The sequence below is a fragment of the Chiloscyllium punctatum genome, chromosome 17, assembly GCF_047496795.1.
Source record: "Chiloscyllium punctatum isolate Juve2018m chromosome 17, sChiPun1.3, whole genome shotgun sequence".
Lineage (NCBI taxonomy): Eukaryota > Metazoa > Chordata > Chondrichthyes > Orectolobiformes > Hemiscylliidae > Chiloscyllium > Chiloscyllium punctatum.
In genome coordinates this window covers 55,008,021-55,022,031 of record NC_092755.1, presented here as the reverse complement: position 1 = coordinate 55,022,031, position 14,011 = coordinate 55,008,021, and positions in this window count along the sequence as shown.

The window sequence follows — 14,011 nt, the reverse complement described above, 5'->3', positions numbered from 1 at the left end:
TGTGCAGTTGCACAAACCAAGGCACTTTTAATTTATGCAGAAAAAATGTTTACATACATTTTGAGGCAAAGTGGGTGTCTGAGAACTGAAAGGACCCCTGTTATATGTTGGCAGAAAGACCTTAGACTAGGGTCTTTCCTCACTGCGCCTTGGCAGAGACTTCCCCAAGCTTCAGTGCGTCCCTCAGCACATAGCCCTGGAGCTTGGAATGTGCCAGTCTACAACACTCAGTCAAGGTTTACTCTTTACACTGGTCAACCAACAGCTTCCAGGCAGAGCAAAGAGCATCTTTCACCGAGCTGATGGTCCTCCAGATGCAGTTGATGTCTGTCTCGGTGTGCGTCTTGGGGAACAGACCATAGATCACAGGGTCCTGCATCACAGAGTTGCTCAGAATGAACCTTATCAAACACCACTGCAACTCCCTCAGGACTTTCTTTGCAAAGGCACATTCCAGCCTCTCCCGGGTGCTGTCGTCTCACATCTCCGTGATAGAGGACAGGAATGACTGGGAGACTGCACTGTCTGTTGGCTTCGGGTCAGATAGACTGGCATAGAAGGAGTTGCTGATCCTCAGGATGTCAGCCTGAGATGATGTAACCAAGCCATCTTCTTCCTTCAGGCTGCTGAGCACCGAGCTCGCCCTGTGCACCTTCTGGAAAGACAAAGCAAGCACATTTTATCCTGCTCCATGGAGCCCAGTCTGGTCCAGGCAATTATTATGGAACAACAAGGCTTGCTGGCTCTTCACATCCTGGAGATCCTCCATGGTAGTGACCCCCATCGTCTGCAGCAGGTATAGGTTCTGCGTGCTCTTCTGGAGTTTGTCTCTCTCTCGCCTCCTGAACACCTTTGAGGATGAAGAACCTTTTGGTGTTCCCCTTGACTGTTTCCTACCAGTCCACTGGAGACTCAAAGAGGGGTTTCCTGGTTCTCCAAGCTGTGTAATCCCTGTTGAGCTCCTCAATGTTTTCTGGGGTCAACACTTCCATGTTCAGCTTCCATGTTCCCTTTGCCAGCACGCTGGTCATCCAGATAGCCGGCCAGCAGGAGGCAGTGGTCAGGGAAGAACACCAGCTTGACGTCAGTGGGTCTGACTGAGACCACAAACAGGAAATCTACCATTGAGCTGGTAAACCCACCTGGCCATGACCAGGTGTGTCTACACTGCACTCCATCTGCAGGGATGCTGAAGACATTGAAGCCTTTAACTGTTTCCATTAAGAATCTAGCCGTGGAGTCCAGTTCACCATCAGCCCCTCCAGATTGTCCATCCCCATTGATGATGCAGTTGAAGTCTCCGGTCAGAATGAGTGGCTTGGACTGTATTGGGTACACATTAATTTGTCCCAGGGGAGTGTTTTTGTACATAACATCGGCTATGAGGAGGGGGGCATCCATTACCTCCTAAACCTCAGAAACGGTGAAGTTCCTCCTCACAGTAGCATTCCCAAATTGAGATCCATTCTCATCGCAGTTGAGGTTCCCATGATGACCCTGAGGTGTGGTGATGCTCATGTTCAATTCACCACCAGTCATCACTCTCTCTCTCATCAGAGCAGCCTCCGGGACAATGGTGTCTAATATACGACCCATGTATTTGGCATTTTTGTGTTTGAAAGATTGTGCTTGGTTTGCTTTCTCATGGTCTCATTAACATGTGTCAACATTTTGTACTCCTCCACAGGATGCAGGTGGAAGTTGCTGCATATTTGCCCCTGAGAAAGTCAGGGGAATGGGCAATAAGTGATTGTCTATATGTACCACTTAAAACCCTGCCCCTCTACCTCATTCTATAATCTGTATATAACTTCCTTTTTTAACTGATCAAAATGCACACCCTCATCTTTATAGATGTTGAAATGAATTTGTCAATTAATGACTATTTTGCACATTTATTGATGTCTTCCTGCTACTGTTTGGTGTCTGCTAATTTTGAAATTATACTTTGCACGTCCAAATCATTCAAGTATATTGTACGTAATAGTTGTCTCAGTGTTACCGCTGTGGAATACCACTTCCCATTGTTTGCCAGTATGAGTTGCAACCCTCACTATACTCTCGGAGCCTCCTTTCTGCTACCTATCCTTTACTCCTTAGCCACGAACCTACTGTTGAGTACTTACTGAATGGCTTTTTGAATATCAGATCTATCATAGTCACACTCTGTGAAATGGTAGGATTTCACTGTATGTTGCACAGTTATGTAGAGAGTGATTCCCTACTTCAACAAACATTTCACTCTTATGTTTTAGGGAATGGACAGTGTTAATTAACATTGTAGCTTGCACAGCACAGTTAAGGGTCAGGTAACCCCTTTTAGTAAACATTTCCCTCTTGTACATTAGATAGAAACTGACTGTTATCGTGAATAGTTCACCCTGCATTATAGAGTAGGTAGAAAGTGACAAGGGTTAGTGAATGGTGAAGTTAACTGTCTGCAAAAAGCTGAAACTGTGCCTGTGTGTAGATGCTGGAATCTGGTCTCCAGAGTCCAGGGGAGTGCAGTTACACTTGGGAAAGTGAACTATCCGAATGTGAGCAGTCGGGTACTCCTGTTAGTTCGAGTTCAGTGGTATACTTGAATTTTCTTTATCCTATCGTGAGGTGTCTGGGTCAAGGATGGGGCACTGGTTGGGAGAGGTTATGATGGGTTTTTTGGAAAGGAAGTGATGCCCCCTGGGGATAAGGGGGAAGATCTCTGTTTAAATACATTTTATACCTTTTTTTACTATTTAGAAATAGTTTTTTATTGTATTGATCCAAATGTACTAAAGAGCTTTTATTTTTGTGAATTTTATATGCTCGGGATGTTTTGGATAGGGTTCCTTCTCCCGGGGAATCTCGGACTTGCCCGGTGATTATGGATGATCGGTCGATTAAATGGTGCACCTGGAATGTCATGGGGTGTAATTCACCAATCAAAAGGAGGAGAATATTATCAAACCTCAAGAAAGAGAGGATCGATGTAGCTCTCCTATAGGAGATACATTTATTGGATAAAAGAATACCTGAAATGACGACAGGGAAGAGATTATTTTCCGTTCTCTCTTTCTGTGCAGGGAGAAACACTTTGGTAAACCGGGTGGCTGAGGGCCCTCATGGACTTTCAAGCTGGCACAGAATAATCATGGGATATACTCCCCCTGACTTCCTTACAAATATGGTGCACCAGGAGAAAAAGGAAAAGCCAATTATTGCATAAAATATGGCAGCCCTTCTTGAATTACACAAATACAGATATCTCGGTCATCCCAACAAGGGCCTTTATTTAATTGAGAGGATGAACCTGGCTGGTCCAGGGCCCCCTGGGCGAGGAATCCCACATGAATACAGGTTTTGTTGTGATCTGATGTTAACACATTCCGAGCATGTATATCACTGCTCAATTTATGTGGTATCAGTCGGGTTTTTATTTCTCTTGAATAATGTAAGAATTTTAACGATACACTCTGGTTAGTTGTAAGTTAGATAAGTAGTTAGTTGAGTTTTGTCTTTTTTTTTCTCTCTTGGTATCTCTTTTTTCTTGTTTGATAGATTTTGGTTATCATTTATTTAAGATTTAACTGTGTATCAATGTTTACACTTGGGACTTTTTTAGTTTTCTTTTGTAAACTTGTAAAAACATGTTACATTTTCAATAAAAATCTATATAAATAAAGAATGTGAGCAGTCAATGTGACAGCCTATAATGGAGTGACTTTTGACAGAGTTAGAAAACCACCATTCATGGTATATTACACTGGCCATGTCGACCTGTATTGAACAGTATATAGAAAGTGAGTACCTCTTATATGGAATATGGAATATATCACCCATCATTGTTCTTTGATACAGAATGGTCCACTTTTGTGTTGTGTTTTGCAGTTAAAGTGCTCATCTGCATTGTCCATTGATAACAATGTATCTTCTCTAATTTTGTCACAATTAAATCTTACTAGAAATCCTATTAAACAGTCATAGAGTCACCCACAGCATGGGAACAGACCCTTTGGTCCAACTAGTCCATGCTGATCATAATTCCAAAACTAAACTAGCCCCACTTACCTGCATTTGGCTCATATCCCTCCACACGTTTCTTATTTATGTACTTATTTGAATGTCTTTTAAATGTTGTAACTGTACCTTCATCCACCACTTCCTCTGGACGTTCATTCCATACATGTACCAATCTCCACAGGAAAAGAAATACCCCTCATGCTTTTTAAAAATATTTCGTCTCTCTCCTTAAAAATATGTCCCCTCGTCTTGAAATCCCCCACCCTAGGGAAAAGACATCTGCCATTCACCCTTGCTATACCCCCATGATATTGTACACCTCTATAAGGTCACCTCTCAACCTCCTATGCTCCAGGGGAGAAAAGTCCCAGCCTATCCAGCCTATACTGCGATTGAGTGATCAATTCCAGTCTGTTAGCTGAATTGCCTTGTGTTGTGATGGTAATCACTTCACCTCTGTAACAGCAACAGCATTGTTCCTTATTGAAGAGAGATAGCTTTGTTTCTGTCAGAATACAAACTATCCTGCATTTTAGAGTGATCCTATATGATATGATTATAGCAAAAAAAATCAATCAGCATAGTATATTGGACAGCTATCCCCTGTAACAATAAAAACATTACTCTGTACTTTCCAATAATAACCTCCCCGTTCCCACCCCCGATCTTAGTGTATTAATATAAAACCACCAAAAGCTCTGCAGTCACAGGGAATGATTCACTTTCAGTCTGGTACAGTTTCCATTAGATTTGATTCCCTACAGTGTGGAAACAGGCCCTTCAGCCCAACTGGTCCACACCAACCCTCCAAAGAGCAACCCACCCAGACCCAGTTCCCACTGACTAATGCACCTAAGACTACAGGCAATTAGCTATGGCAAATTTATCTGGCCTGTGGGAGGAAACACACACAGACACAGGGAGAGTGTGCAAACCCCACACAGACCGTCACCCAAGGTCTGGAATCGATCCTGGGACCCTGGTGCCGTGAGGCAGCAGTGCAAACCACTGAGCCATGTTGCAGCACAACATTGACAGAATTATTCAAACCAGCAGAAACGCTGTGGAGTTTTAAACATAAATTAAGTGAAACACAAATTGAGCAATACTCAGTACTGTTTCACCAAAACCAGTTCTGCTCACAAAACTGGCAAGGCTCCAGATTGAAATGGTGAAGGTAAAGTCTGTCCATCGCAGCCATTCAACATGACTCTTCAAATTAAGCTTTATTTCTGAGCCCATGACATTTTAATTTACATGTTTAAACTATTTAGTTTGCTAAGAAACTAATTAGCCAACACTCATGAAACAAGTAAGTGGTTCAGGGTAGTTTTAAGTTCCTTACAGTGATATAAGATCGGGTTACTCATAGATGAAGGGCTGCAGAGTGATAATGATCTTCTTTCATTCCATTACAATGAAAACATCTCTTTGCGTTATACAAGGATAGAGATATATTTTTAAAAAACCAACTTGATTACATGTAGCGTCTTTAACATCATAAAAATCCCACAGGAATGATATCGGACACATTTCGACAATAAAACGTTTTCAGAGGTGGCAGGCATACAATCTAAAGCTTGGTGAAAGTGCAAGATATCACGGAGACCTTAAAAGATTTCTGTGTTATAGAGAGAGACGGAGCGATCGACTAAGGAAACTTGAAGCACAGAGCATAGATGGTCAAAGGGACAGCTGCCAAGGTTGTGGTGAGGAAACTGGGAGATATACCAGTGAGCAGAATTGGAGAAATGCAGAATTTCCAGAGTGCTAGGGGCTGGAGGAGATTCCTGAGAGTGGGAAGTGAGACTTTGAAAGAACTTGGACAAAAGTAACAACATTTGAAATTTGATGTGCTGCTGGATGAGGAACCATTGTGCAGTGACCACGCGCATGATGGGTGAACGGGGCATGGAGCATGTCTGTGAGATACAAACTAGAGTTTGGGAGGTTGGCCTGAAGTGCATTGGAATAGCTGAATCTGGAGATACAAAGGCATGAACGAGAGTTTCAGCAACATTTAAGCTGAGATAGGGTCAGGGATACATTGTGTAACAGAGTAAACAAGTAGAGTTGCTGATAGAGACAATATGAATCATTGCAGAATTCTGGTAAATGTGCAGAATGTGTGATTATCATTTTTGGAGTTTGGATTGCAAAACATAGAGGCAGATGGCTTTTGGTTAGTCCTGTGAAGGTCCTTTTCTTTAAATTAGTCAGAAAGTCTTCAGCACGAGTGAGCTGGGTGCGTATTCCAAGGAAGCATGTGATAGCAGTCAAGTGCTTGGGAGAAACCCTGGAGTGTTAATGGATAAAACAGCTGAATTTATGAGAGAGGGAGACCAAACACATTAAAGTAACTTGCTTAGTTTTGACTTGGAAAAGAAGGTTCAATCTTTTAGTTCAGAAGAACCAAGAGCTCATTCAGTTTCGCTAAGCAGGAGAATTAAGGCAGTTGAGAAAGCAGTCAGCTCAGCACAAGTGAAGTGAAGGCTGTGAAGTAGCTATGTTGTGAATGTGTATTGAAACATTCCAGTTCCCTTAAGTGGACGGAGATTCAGTCTATCATTAGTGAAAGAAAAGATTCTTGGCTCAGAAAGGAATCATCAAATTTTCTCCATTTTCCAAGGAAAGTAAACTGTAGGCATTAAATCAAAATGTAGAGTTGAGATAAATGTGGTTCTTCTCTGAATCTGAGTAGTAGATATTGTTGGGGAAACACATTAGAACTTTGTTTGGATGTCTGGGTTCAAAATTTCTAACCGTCTTTGACTTATATACTTTGGTTTGTTCCTTTTATGTACTAAGCTTATGTGCTGTTGCTAAAGAACATCTCGAGCTATGCGTACATGTCTTTCAGTGACAAGCCACAACAACAACCAACAATTGAATATATGACCTTTCAAGCCAGGTTTCATCCTGGGATCGCACTTGTCCAACATTATCATAAACTGGGATTATATCAAAGTGGGGGCTCTTGTTAGGGTTGGAATTGAATGGATTTAAGAAGAAGGTGCACCGTGTGGAGAGGCCTGTGACCAGTAGTGTGCCACAAGGATCAGTGCTGGGCCCACTGCTTTTCATCACATTTATAAATGATTTGGGTGTGAAAGTGGGAGGTATGGTTAGTATGTTTGCAGTTTAGGTGGTGTAGTTGACGGAGAAAAAGAATATTGCAGAGTAACGTGGGGATCTTGATCAGATGGCCCAACTGAGCCGAGGAGTTGCAGATGGAGTTTAATTTAGAAAAATGTGAGGTGTTGCATTTTGGTAAGGCAAACCAGAGCAGGATCCTAGGGAGTGTTGCCGAACAAAAATACCTAACGGTGCAGGGACATAGTTCCTTGAAGGTGGACAGGATAGTGAAGATGTTTGGCACACTTGCCTGCATTAATCAGTACACTGAGTAAAGGGGTATGTCATGTTCCATTTGTACAGAGGCCACTTGTGGAATACTGCACACAATTCTAGTTGCCCCTATATAGGAAAGATGTTATTAAACTTGAAATGGTTCAGAAAAGGTTTATAAGGAAGTTGCCAGGTCTGGACGGTTTGAGCTGTAGGATGAAACTGAATAGGCTGGGGGTGTTTTCCCTGGAGTGTCGGAGGCTGAGGGGTGACCTCATAGACGTTTATAAAATCATGAGGGACATGGATAGGATTAATAGACAGAATCTTTTCCCTGGGGTAGGGGAGTCCAGAACTAGACGGCATGGTTTAGGGTGAGAGGGGAAGGATTTAAAAAGGAGCTGTGGGATAACGTTTTTACACAGAGGGTGATGCGTATATGGAATGAGTTGCCAGAGGAAGTGGTGGAGGCTGGTACAATAACAACATTTAAAAAGCATCTGGATGGGTGAATGGATAGGAAGGGTTTAGACGGATATGGGCCAAGTGTTGGCAAATGGGAGTAGGTCAGAATTTGATCTCTGTCTCTAGTCAGTGCAGATGAGTTAGACCAAAGGGTCTGTTTCCTTACTGTATGATTAGATTACATTACAGTGTGGAAACAGGCCCTTTGGCCCAACAAGTCCACACCGACCCGCCGAAGCGCAACCCACCCATACCCCTACATTTACCCCTTACCTAGCACTATGTACAATTTAGCGTGGCCAATTCACCTGCCCTGCACATCTTTGGACTGTGGGAGGAAACCGGAGCACCCGGAGGAAACCCACGCAGACACGGGGAGGACGTGCAAACTCCACACAGACAGTCGCCTGAGGCGGTATGAATCTGTGACTCTGTAATTGAGTATGTGAAGGTACAGTATATAAAAGAGGCAAACTATGGTGGGGTTTGTAGCACAGATTGGACTTTCAATATGGTTCTGAATGTTGCTAAGATGTTTCTGTGTGTAGCAGATCAAACAGTGATACTTTGAAATCCTTGATGAGGAATCTCAACTGAGACAGTTGACAGATAAACTGTTGGTAGAAATAAAAGCAGAATCTTGTAAGGAGGAACTGCCTAAACCAATTATACACGATTTACAGTTGAAAGGAAGAAACCGAAACTTGATGTGTCATCATGAGGATTAGATAAGATTCTGTTGGAAATTTGTAAAAAATGTGACTTGGAGAGAATTGAAAAGATACGAGATAGAAGAAAGTTGAATGAAAAGAAAAGTTAATGGATGGAGAAGAGAACGTAGAGGAAAGAGCAATGGGAATGGAACGTAAACAACATCTTGATTTTCAATTAAAGAGAGAACTCAGACAACATGAGAGAAAAAAAAGCACAGAAAACTGAGGCAGTGTCTCAGAATGATTCTGATTCAAATGAGAGATTTAATTGAACTAGAAATCGATGTTTAGTATTTCATTTCACTGAAGATGGAGTTTGAAATAATTGCATGGAGGCCATTATTCTGTCACAAAGTCCCCCTTTATTTATATGTGCACAGTACACTGGCTGTGGCCAGTCAGTTCCCTGAACTGAGGAGATTCTAAATCCCCTGGTTATTTTTTTTACAAGTGAGTTTTGCATTTTATTCCACAACTATTAAACACAAAAGCACAGTACAACAGACCAATGTTCAGTATTTTCTCATGACCAGCCTCTGAGGTGCCTCCAAAATGGATAATCTTCATAAAATGTAGAAATAGCATCAGAGTTCATAAAGACTCAATGAAGCCTGGGCAGTATTGCATTTACAGCAGTTGTTCACCTGGACCTCTGCCTCTTTTGCCTTTTACACTTCAACCTGCGCATAAGCTTCTTCCACCACTTTACTCTCATATTGTCAAAGATCTCCCAACCCCAGAATCGAAACTCCCCTGGTTATATTGGTCAGCTGGGGCTCCCTGATTGGCCCAGGTTAACAACTCCAGTCAAGGAGCTCATAGTCAACAAGATCCACCTGGTTCCAATCCCGACAGAGTTGAAAGATATTTCCTCTCATTTGAAAAGGTAGCTGGGCTGGTAAAGTGGCCAAAACATATTTGGATATTTTCCAATCAACCCGTTCAGAAATGCAGTTACCCACTTCAGAACAGGATGGGATTTGAACACCGGGCTGCTGCTTTCAGACGACCTTACATCCCCGGTATGTCTGTGAATGTGGTACTTCAGTTTATCAAAAAACCAATCCGCTGATTGTGAAACCGTTAAAATAACTACTCGATGCTCGTGAACTTACGACCCTTAAGCTTGCCAGTTAAATGTACGAAAGGCACATCCACCAGACATTTGTCGCATTTGCAAGAGGAAAATAAATGCTATGTGGTGAGTGGGTTCAATCTCTGAATTCAGAGAAAAGATTTGAGAATGTAAGATGATCAAGGAATCTTTCAGAAATTGTATTCCAGTAAACTAAAATTTATTTAAAAGTGCAAAAAACCTGAGAAGTGGCAGTCCTAGCACATACTCACGGTATTTCACGAGGACAGTTACACATGGGGCATTGGTGATATGGGAACCACAAGGACATTGGAGAGATAGAAAACCCAGGCATGAATGAGAAAGGCTAGAATCCAAAAAGAAAATGAGGAAAGTAACATGATTCCATTGTAATAAGACAGGACACACTACAATTAACTTCTGAAATCTAAATGGGAGATTGATTGCAGTATTGGGTGTACTTAAGGAATCCTCAGAAAAAGGGGCATCAGGAATAGACATTAAAACTGTCGCTTTAGTACATGTTACTTAGAATCCATTAAAAAGGGTGAGGCGACTCCGGACAGTCAAGTAAATGCTTTATCAACAATCAGTAAAGCGAAACAGAACACTAGAAGTTCTGGATATTTTATTTCTAAAGGAATTATAGAGTCGTAGAGCTGTACAGCATGGAAACAGACCCTCGGGCTCCATGCACACCAGATATCCTTAATTAATCTAGTCCAGTACATGGTCCATATCCCTCCAAACCCTTCCTATTCATGTACCCATCCAGATGCCTTTTAGATGTTGTAAGTATTGTGGGAGGAAGCTGGAGCACCCACGTTCTCCCCGTGTCTGCGTGGGTTTCCTCCGGGTGCTCCGGTTTCCTCCCACAATCCAAAGGTGTGCAGGTTAGGTGAATTGGCCATGCTAAATTGCCCACAGTGTCCAGGGATGAAGGTTAGATGCATTAGTCAGGGGAAAATGTAGGGGAATGGGTCTGGGTGGGATACTCTTCAGAGGGGTGGTGTGGACGTGTTGGGCTGAAGGGCCTGTTTCCACAGTGTAGGGATTCTAATTCTAATTCTAATTGTACTCGCCTCCACCAGCACAATCCATACGCCCACCACCCTCTGTGTGAAACAGTTGCCCCTTAGGTGCCTTTTAACTCTTTCCTCTGTCACCTTGAACCTATATCCTCTAGTTTTGGTCCTCATGATTTTATAAACCTCTACAAGGTCACCACTCAGCCTCTGACGCTCCAGGGAAAACAGCCCCAGCCTGTTCAGCCTCTCCCTATAGCTCAAATCCTCCAACCCTGGCAACATCCTTGTAAATCTTTACTATATCCTTTCAAGTTTCACTGCATCCTTCCTGTACCAGGGAGACCAAAATTGAACACGATACTCCAAAAGTGGTCTCAACAACATCCTATACAGCCGCAACAAGGCTTCCCAGTAGTAATCCTCAATGCACTGACCAATAAAGGCAAACATATCAAATACCTGTTCACTATCCTGTCTCCCTGCGACTCCACCTTCAAAGAAAGAGGTAAACCATTATATTTATTGAGAAACACTGGAGATAGTCAGTCACTGATATTAATTGCTGATACAATTTGTCTTTCAGAGGGGTAAATGAGGGAGTATACATTGCTTAGCGATATATATGGAAGTTGCAAACCAGTCCCACTCTATCAAGTCTGATTAATAAATCATAGTCATAGAGTCATACAGCACCCACCATGGAAACAGACCCTTCGGTCCAACCAGTCCATGCCGAACATAATCCCCAAACTAAACTAGTCCCACCTGCCTGCTCCTGGTCCTATATCTCCAGGCCCTTTCTATTCATACAGATATTAAAGTACTTTTTAAACGTTATAATTGTACCCGCATCCACCACTTCCTCAGGAAGCTCTTCCATCCATGCACCACCCTCTGCGTAAAAAATGTGCCGCTCATGTCTTTTTTAAATCTCCCTCCTCTCACCTTAAAACTGTACTCCCTCGTCTTGAAATCCCCTATCCTAGGGAAAAGTCAGCTACCATTAACTCTATCGATACCTCTCATTATCTTTTAAACTTCTGGGGCGACAAGGTGGTGACTCAGTGGTTAGCACTACTGCCTCACAGCACCAGGGACCCAGGTTTGATTCCACTCTCCTCTGTGTAGAGTTTGCACATTCTCCCTGTGTCTGCATGGGTTTCCTCCCACGATCCAAAGATGAGCAGGTTAGGTGAACCGGCCATGCTAAATTGTCTATAGTGTTCAGGGATGTGTAGGTGAGGTGCATTCATCAGGGGTAAATATAGGGTAGGCGAAATAGGTCTGAGTGGGATCTTCACACTGTAGGGATTCTATGATTCCACCCCTCAACCTCCCACACTCCAGTGAAAAATGTCTCAGCCTATCCAGCCTCACTTTATAACTCAAACCATCCCTACCCAGCAACATCCTGGTTAATCTCTTCTGAATCCTCTCCAGGTTAAAAATATCCTTCCTATAACTGGGTGAGAAGAACCGGACATGGTATTCCAGAAGATGCCTCACCAATGCCCTGTCCAACCTTAGCATGACTTCCCAACTCCTGTACTGAAAGGGCTGGAGAATTTTAAGTTAGTGTAACAAATAGTTATGGAAGAAATTAATTTTATCTTGGAAATCACCTGACTGGTTCAAAAATATTTGCCTCACTGAGGATGGTGGGTAATAGCCATTATAAGTAAACAAAACTGAGTGCTAGGAGGAACATCCAGGGTTGTTTCCTGACTGTGTTGTGACTAGATCTCGGGCCTATAGAATTAGGCAGGATGAGGAGGAGTCTATGAAAAAGGAACATCATTTTGAAATTCATTTAACAGATACGATGTTTGTAAAGTTAAACAAAAAGGGTGAAGGAACAGAGAATGCCACTGATGTATTTAGCCCATCTTCTTTAATAGAAATGCAACAGGCTGATTCTGAATTGAGAGAGCTGTACCAAACAGTTTAGTCAGAAATTGAATCAGAACCTATAACGAGGTTGTTCATTGGAAGGCAAAGTACTAATGAAGATGCCTTTAACGGGCTTTGTATGTAAATTAGTCCGTTTGAAAACATGGGTGACTTAAAGTGGTGGTTAGTCGGTGAAAATTGCCAGAGGTAATTTAATGGTGAGAAAAAGGGTTCAATTGTGTGTGAGAGCAGTTCTGGATACAGTCGGTTCTGATGTAATGCGATAGTTCCTTTCCCATATCATTTAAACCACTGGGACCAAAACTGCGTTATAGTCAGTACGGGTGGGGGAAGTTCATGTTCTACAAATAACGGTCAAACTCCTTCAATCACGCTAAAGCCAATTCGCGTTGAAGAAACACGTGTTGTAGCAGAACCAACTGTGTATAACAAAAAAAAATGTACACATGAGGAAATGGAGACCACCTCAAATTGCAGCTGATGTAGAATGGGCAGTTATTGACTCATTGTTAGCTCCACCTGAGTACCTTTACAAACTTCTATGAGTAGTTCACAAAATTCTAATGGCAGTTCACTTGATTATTGGGAAAAAAAAACACAGGCTAAAGCATTAATATATTTTTATGGCCATGCAAAATTGCAAATTGAGTCCGAGAATGTGCAGGCTCGGTGGATTAACCGTGGGACATGCAATGGGTCTAAGTGGAACGCTCCGTGAAGGCTCAGTGTGGACTCAATGGGCCAAATGGCCTACTTCCGCACTGTAGGGATTCAACAAACAATGAAAATCAAGGAGGTATGATGATTAAGATTCAAACTTCTGTTGCTAGAGCTGGGGTGTAAATATTGTTTCCTGTCTCTGGGGAACCACGAAAATCAAAAGCTCATTGGATTTTATCCAATGAATAAGAAACTCATTGAGGTGACTTATATAGTGGATACTCCAGACAGGGGTGAGGGAATCTGCCTGTGTGTCATGTTAATATGTTAAAAAGATATCATGACAAGGAGGATAGTTAGCAGAAAAGTATGTATGAGAGTGAAAGAAATAGAGAGTGAAATTAAAATATCAGAACATTTGGAGGATGAATCGTAAATTGAAATTACAAAAGTTGGCTCTCATATTTATGGGGATGCTTAAAAAGATCAGTGGAATATTATGCTAGCTGCCAGAAAACTATCAAAGTGACACTCAAAAGCTATTACAGACTCGAATTGATTTGTGTGACTAGACCAGGAAAAGTATCTTTAGTTATACATGATTTACTAGGATATTGCTGGGACTGGAGGGTTTGAGTTATAAGGAAAGAGTTTCTTCACTGGAGCAAAGGAGGTTGAGGGGTAACCTAATAGAGGTTTATAACATCATGAGGGGTGTGCATAAGGTGAATAGCAAAGGTCTTTTCCCTGGGGTGAGGAGTTTAAACCAGGAGGCATAGTTTTTAAGGTGA